The 8233-nt window shown below is 39.8% G+C and overlaps 1 pseudogene; it reads right to left on the bottom strand.

Moving 5' to 3' along the window:
• Positions 1 to 2512: 2512 nt before the first annotated feature.
• On the bottom strand, positions 2513 to 6881 carry LOC110295587 (death effector domain-containing protein-like; annotated as a pseudogene).
• Positions 6882 to 8233: the final 1352 nt, after the last annotated feature.

Genomic DNA, 8233 nt, shown 5'->3' with positions numbered 1-8233 from the left:
TTAGTTTCTGTTTCCATGACCTGCACATTGGTGAGAATGGGGTGGTTAAGTATCCTACTAATTTTTTTATATAGTCACTATTTATTTCATAAAAACTGAAGTTACATTGAGGACTGAGCAGCACGGGCATTGAAAAAAATATAATAATCATAATGTCTAGACATGTCTTTTGGGGGCTGGATGGGGAGGTGGAATTGCACCTGCTTGACTAGGCTTCACTTCTCAGCCTCCTGCCTCAAACATGCAGCCCTACCTAAGAAAGCCCAATGCTCAGTGCATACACTAGCCCTGTTCTCCAAAGGGTCGCAGAAGGGACGGTAGAGGAACAGAAGGAGGAGTTGATGCTAAATACCCGACTTTCTCTCAAGCCAGAAGGAAGTAAAGGGAAAGGGCCTTGGGGTGGGGTAAGAATTTGTTATTTTCACTGGAAAAGGGAAGGAAAATGTCACACCCCTGGCCCCCTCCTCCTCTTCAGAGAAAGTGTGCTCTAACTAGCAGCCTCTATTCCACCCATGCTGTGTACTGGTGTGCACATACACATTAGAGTGGCCCAGTCCTCTGTAAGTCTGATGAACATTTGACAAGGAGACAAGAAGGGATCTATACCAGACAGCAGTTTCAAGCTATGGAATGAAGGAAAGGCAGAGAGGAGCAGCACCCGAGGCCAGGAGAGAGTGCAAAGGGTCACAACTCTGTTTCTAAAATAATTCTATAATTTGGAAGAAGGTGGTAATTTATTTATTTATTTATTTTTTAATATTTTTATTACATATTTTCCTCAATTACATTTCCAATGCTATCCCAAAAGTCCCCCATAGCGCCCCCCACTTCCCTACCCACCCATTCCCATTCTTTTGGCCCTGGCATTCCCCTATATTGGGGCATATAAAGTTTGCAAGTCCAATGGGCCTCTCTTTCCATTGATGGCCGAATAGGCCATCTTTCCATACATATGCAACTAGAGACAAGAGCTCCAGGGTTCTGGTTAGTACATCATGTTGTTCCAACAATAGGGTTGCAGATCCCTTTAGCTCCTTGGGTACTTTCTCTAGCTTCTCCATTGGGAGCCCTGTGATACATCCAATAGCTGACTGTGAACATCCACTCCTGTGTTTGCTAGGCCCCGGCATCGTCTCACAAGAGACAGCTATATTTGGGTCCTTTCAGCAAGATCTTACTAGTGTATGCAATGGTGTCAGCGTTTAGAAGCTGATTATGGGACGGATCCCTGGATACAGCAGTCTCTAAATGGTCCATCCTTTCATCACAGCTACGAACTTTGTCTCTGTAACTCCTTCCCTGGGTGTTTTGTTCCCAATTCTAAGAAGGTGCACAATGTCCACACTTTGGTCTTCATTCTTCTTGAGTTTCATGCGTTTATCAAATTGTATCTTATATCTTGGGTATCCTAAGTTTTGGGCTAATATCCACTTATCAATGAATACATATTGTGTGAGATCTTTTGTGATTGTGTTACTTCACTCAAGATGATGCCCTCCAGGTCCATCCATTTGGCTAGGAATTTCATAAATTCATTCTTTTTAATAGCTGAGTAGTACTCCATTGTGTAAATGTACCATAATTTCTGTATCCATTCCTCTGTTGAGGGACATCTGGGTTCTTTCCAGCTTCTGGCTATTATAAATAGGGCTGCTATGAACATAGTGGAGCATGTGTCCTTTTTACCGGTTGGGACATCTTCTGGATATATGCCCAGGAGAGGTATTGCTGGATCCTCCGGTAGTACTATGTCCAATTTTCTGAGGAACCGCCAGACTGATTTCCAGAGTGGTTGTACAAGCTTGCAATCCCACCAACAATGGAGGAGTGTTCCTCTTTCTCCACATCCTCGCCAGCATCTGCTGTCACCTGAATTTTTGATCTTAGCCATTCTGACTGGTGTGAGGTGGAATCTCAGGGTTGTTTTGATTTGCATTTCCCTGATGATTAAGGATGTTGAACATTTTTTCAGGTGCTTCTCTGCCATTCGGTATTCCTCAGGTGAGAATTCTTTGTTCAGTTCTGAGCCCCATTTTTTAATGGGGTTATTTGACTTTCTGGAGTCCACAGAAGGTGGTAATTTATTTCCAAAATACATTTCAGAGTCCTACCTCCCATATAGCTCCTTTACTCACAGCCCTTTGGTTTTTGTAGACAAAGTTTAAGAGCCCTCATAAAGCCATTAGTATTGACTACCCCTCAATGCACCTGAAAACAGTATTCAATCCCTTACAAGGCTGTGTTCCAGAGACTCTTGTCTTATGGCTCAGTGGTAAGTAAGGAGGCTGTAGACACACAATAGGGTAAGTGGCCACAGGAAACTGGGAAGCCCAGGCACGTGGGTGCAGGGAGGGCAGGGACATCACTTCCACATCTTCCTTTGTCCTTTCCAAAAATAAAAAAAAAAAGGCGGTGTGATTAGTTGGAAATGGTAGAGAACAAACCCCAAAACAGTATGTCAGCTCCAGGGGTGATAGAGCGAACAGTCACCAGAAAAGGAGAAGGAGAAAGGTCAGGATAATGCTTGCAGCATCAAGTTCCTCAGGAGTTGTGGTCGGCCCAGCTCATAGTCCTCCTCATTCACATTCACCAGCAGCTTGATGGCTTCATGGTCCACAGCTTGCTTGAGAGAGTCTGTGATGAAGATGCCTTTCAGTGCCTCAAATAATGAGCCATTCCTGTAGTCTCGCTAGAATGTGTCAAGGTAGGTAAGCTCAGAGAACTCGATGTCACAGATGATAGAGCCCAGGTCCCGGGACTTGAGGTTAGTGTTGGCCTGGTGAAAGCGCTTAAACTGGCACTTAAATGGTTCCTGCTTATTGGAGAAGACATTGCCTTGCAGAACCGTCTCATGCTGGCAGTATTCTACCCGAACTCACAGCCTGATATCACATATCTGGTGTCACTCACTTCTGGCGTTTTGCTGGCTCCCAAGTGTGATTGTCCCTCAGGCTGGCAGTTTACAACACACTTGAGAACCCGAAGTGGGGCCACAGGATAATGGGGAGGCACTGTGAGGGCTGGGGAGGCCTTGGGTCACAAGCAAATTGATGTTTCCTTCAGATACTTTTCTACTTGATCAGGGTACACAGCCCGTCTCTTCTTGAGGGTAACTTAGGGCAGCAAGTCAGGGCAAGTGATGATGCGCAGCAGCTGTTATAGCTGTCTTGTATGAGGCTATGCCAGTGCCTGGCAAATACAGAAGTGGATGTTCACAGTCATCTATAAGATGGAACGCAGGGCCCCCAATGGAGAAGCTAGAGAAAGTACCCAAGGAGCTGAAGGGGTCTGCAACCCTATAGGTGGAACAACAATATGAACTAACCAGTACCCCCAGAGCTCGTATCTGTAGTTGCATATGGAACAGAAGATGGCCTAGTCGGCCATCACTGGAAAAAGAGGCCCCTTGGTATTGCAAACTTTATATGCCCCAGTACAGGGGAATGCCAGGGCCAAGAAATGGGAGTACGTGGGTAGGGGAGCAGGGCGAGGGGAGGGTATAGGGAACTTTTGGGATAGCATTTGAAATGTATATAAAGAAAATACCTAATAAAAATATTAAAAATTTTAAAAAAGGAGACTACACCAGAAAATAATAACCAATACTTTTCTCCATTAAAGTATTTTTGTCAAAAGTCAAAAAACCCAAGAAAACAAAACCAAAACCAACAACAACAACAACAAAAAAGAAAGTTACTCTCGTTATAGCGGCCCTGGCGCTTCAGTGCTAATAAGAAGTTACGTCCATTTCAGATGAGTCCACGTTCATGGATATCAATAACATCAACAAAAAGGAAGGACAGCATGCCAACATCTCTGTGTGTTAGACGGTGCCCATGAGATGTCAAACATGCGGTGTATGTAGGCTGTAGAGCCCATATTCCTGCTTACCATGGTCTTCAGGCCAAACCTGGCTTGCCCGCCTCTTTAGGACCTCTAGAGGCTCAGAAGGGGAGTGCTTTACAGAATTTCTGCTCAGCAGCTGCAATCTCTAATAATCTTTGCAAGAAACTTAGTTTCCCAGGGCTCAACTTAATTTCTCTTGGCTCAAGTTTGGCGCGCTGCCATGTTGGATCCCGTCTCCTACTCTTAATGTGTGAATTTTGATGTGTGATTTACGCTTTAATAATGTCTCTTTTAAGGATATGGGTGCCCTTGCATTTGTGGCATAGATGTTCAGAATTGAGATGTTATCTTGGTGGATTTTTCCTTTGATGAGTATGAAGTATTTCTTCGGTTTGTTAGGAAACTTTTTCTAGAACTTTACTCTGAGATAATGTCTGTCATTGTTGCTGAGGTATATTTCTATTATGCAGCAGAATGATGGATCCTGTTTATGCATCCATTCAACTAGCCTATGTCTTTTTATTGGTGAATTGATTCCAGTGATGTGGACAGATGTTAATGACCAGTGGTTGTTAGTTTCTCTTATTTTGATGTGGGTGGTATTAGTGTGTTTGTGTCTGTATGTGTTTGTGTGTGTGTTTCTCTCCTTTTGGTTTTGCCATGAAATGATTAATTTCTTGTGTTTTCTTGGATGTACTTATTTGCTTTGTATTGGCTTATCCTCTGTAGGACTGGATTAGTAGAAAGATATTGTTTAAATTTGTCGTTGTTATGGAATATCTTGGTTTATCCATCTATGGTAATTGTGAGTTTTGCTGGGTATGGTAATCTGGGCTTAGGATCTGTAAGACATCTGTCCTGGTACTTTTGGCTTTTAGAGTCTCTGTTGAGAAGTCAGGTGTAATTCTGATAGGGCTGCCTGTGCATGTTACTTGGCCTTTTCCCCTTTCTATTTTTTTATATTTGTTGCTCTTGCATTTAGTGTTTTGATAACTATGTGACAGGAGGATTTTCTTTTCTGGCCCAATCTTTTCGGTGTTCTGTAAGCTTCATATACATTTATAGGCATCTCTTTCTTTAGGTTAGGGATATTTTCTCACTGATTTTGTTGTAAAATAATTTTGTTATAAAAATATTTTCTAGGCCTTCTTCTTGTACTTCTATTACTCTTAGCTTTGCTCTTTTCATAGCTTCCCAAATTTCCTGGATGTTAGAAATTTTTTTGGACTTAGTGTTTTCTTTGACCAATTTATCAATTTCTTCTTTTGTATCTATCTTCTGTGCCTGAGAATCTTTCTTTAAACTCTTATATTCTGTTGGTGATGCTTGTGCCTGTAGTTTCTGTTTTCTTCCCTAGGTTTTGCATCTCCTGGGTAGTCTCTATTTGTGTATTCTATATTGATTCTATTTCAATTTTTAAGTCTGGAACAGTTTTATTCACTTCTTTCACCTGTTTCATTGTATTTTCCTATATTTCTTTATACTTTTTGTTTCTTCTTTAAAGGCCTTGATCTGTTTGATTTATGTTTTCTTGTATTTCTTTAAAAGAGTTATTTCCTCTTTAAAGCCCTGTATCATCTTCATAAGATGAGATTCGGGTCTTTTAGGATATCTAGAGTTTGCTGGAGACCTGGATTCTGATGGTTCCATATTGCACTGGCTTTTGTTGATTTTGTTCTTGTTCTTACTTTTACTCATCTGGTTGTCTCTGGTGTTGTCTGGTATGGTAATTTTTGGTAGTAGCAGGCCTCTGTGGCTGGTTATCCTAGTGGTAGCAGGCCCCCCAGGAGGCAGGCAGAGCTATTACCTGGGGAGTGAAGGGCAGATCCAAGATTGACATTTCAATTCTTAACATCAATTCCCTAAACACAGTGGACCCACCTTTTAAAAGAAGCACTACTACTGCTTAAATCACAAATTGTTCCTCATAAACAGATATTGGGAGGCAAGGAGCCTGCCCAGTAATGGTTCTCCTTAGGAGATAGCCTATGGGGGTGGAACATTGGTGCAGGCAAAATTCGGTTTTGTAAAAATTGCTTAGTATAAATAATATTTAGACTCCTTGATTCCTCATTATTCTAGAGTCAGAAGCCCATGAGTTCAGATAAAATAACACCCATTATTTAACAGAAGTTGTGTGGGGGAGTGAGGTATGGGAGGTGGTGTGGAGTGGGGAGTGATTAAGTAAAGGATTGCTAGTGCTCCCTTCTCTGTTCAGGCATCCAGGATCCCCTCACTAGCTGACTAACTCTCTGTGAACCAGAGAGGAAAGAGTCACTCACACAGAAAACACACACTGGATGAAGCAGAAAATGACTTCATCATTATATATGGATGGATGGATAGATGGATGGATGGTTAGATGGAGAAGAGTTCCAGGAACCATCCCATCATTTTTATTTGTTTTCTCTGTCCTTTTCTATAGACAAAAGTTCTGAGAAAATTATCTTATAGGTAAAATGTTACACAAAAATATGAGTTACAAAAGGATGTTGATATTAAGTTCAAAGCAGTGTTTCCTTCTGTAAGCTCATTATAAATTCAAAGCAACAGTTTCTTACAGTCTTGTCTTATCATAGTGCACATATGTGTCTTCATCCTTGGATCTGACCTAAAATAAATGTTTTCCTTGAACTCAAATTTGTCCCAAACCTATTTATTTTTTAGTTTAATTCTGAAAGTTCATTGTGTTCCTTATTGTGCAGCCTTTACTTAGTATTATGAGGAATGGTCACATTCTATTCATGATTCTAACTTTATTATATCTTTCTAGCAAAACAACCATCTCTTAAAACTTGATTCCTAAGATTATTTGAATCAAATCAGGAACTCTATAAAATCATTAATTCGTCTAAACAGCATTAATTCATGACAGTTCATCTTTATGTTAATCTGTAGGAAATCTGCTCAATAGGGTGGGTTAATGCCCAGGGATTATTGTATTAGTTTAATAATGACATGAAAGGCATATTAGCTGCAAGGAGAAATCCTGAGATAAAGTCTCTTTGGGACCTTGCCTCCCAGAACTCACCCATTTTAGTTCATGCAAAACGGCAGACCACATCCAGGAAGGCCACTGCTAGCCTTAGCCTTTCCTAGATGGCTCCTGACAGTGGAAGAATTCAATAACCCATTCTCACCAATGAACAAGTTATATAGGCAAAGTCTAAATAGAGAAGTGCTAGAACTAACTGATGTTATAAACCAACAGAACCTAACAGATATTTACAGAGCATTCCACCCAAATACAAAAAAAAAAAAAAAATGTATCTTCTTAGAATCTCATGGGAATTTCTCCAAAATTGACCACATACTCAGACACAAAGCAAGTCTCTAAAGATACAAGAAAATTAAAATAACACCCTGAATTCTATCAGACTCCCATGAATTAAAGATAGACATCACCAACAACAGAAACAGCAGAAAGTTTAGAAATTCATGGAAATTGAATAAATCTCTATTCAATGAAAACTAAGTCAGGCCAGAAATTTTAAAAAGAAATTAGAGACATTTAATAGTTTAGTGACAATGAATATACAACATACTCAAACTTATGGGATACTATGGAAGGAAAGTTCACAGCTCTAAATGCCTATATAAAAAATTGGAGAGATCTCATACTAGCAATTTAACAATAAACTTGAACTCTCTAGAAGAAAAAAAAAACAGTAAGAATACCCAAGAGGTATAGATGGCAGGAAATAATCAAAATGAAGGCTAAAATCAACAAAATAGAAACAAAGTGAGCATTACAAAGAATCAATGAAACAAGGAGGTGGTTCTTTGAGAAGATAAACAGGATAGATAAATCCTTATCTAAACTAAAAGACAGAAAGAAAGATTATCCAAATTAATTAAATCAGAAACCACAGGGGGGCATAACAAGAGACATAGAGGAAATCCAGAGAATCCTAAGGGTATACTTTAGCAAAACATACCCCGCCAAATTTGAAAGTCTAAAAGAAATGAAAAATTTTCACAATAGATACCATTTACCAAAATTAAATCAAGATCAGATACACAATTTAAATAGACCTGTGAAACCCAAGGAAATAAAATCAGTAATTAACATCTCTCAACCAAAACAAGTCAAGGGCCAGACAATTTGAATGCAGAAATCTACCAGAATAAGTTAGCATCAATACTCACTAAATTATTCCACAAAATAGAAACAAAAGGAACATTCTCCAATGCTTTTATGAGGACACAGGTATGCTGACATCAAAACCATTATGTAATGACTCAACAAAAAAGAGCATTACAAAGCAGTTTCTACCATGAATATAGGTGCAAAAAATACCCAATAAAATACAGGTAAACAGAATCCAAGAAAACTTTCCAGAGATATAAGAATGACTCATCATATGAAAATCATTTTCCAACTCCT

This window comes from Mus caroli, unplaced genomic scaffold (assembly GCF_978045245.1).
Source record: "Mus caroli unplaced genomic scaffold, Mus_caroli_1 scaffold_7, whole genome shotgun sequence".
In the NCBI taxonomy this organism is placed as follows: Eukaryota; Metazoa; Chordata; class Mammalia; order Rodentia; family Muridae; genus Mus; species Mus caroli.
Note: the sequence above shows the minus strand (reverse complement) of the source record. Positions and strands in the feature narration are given on the sequence as shown.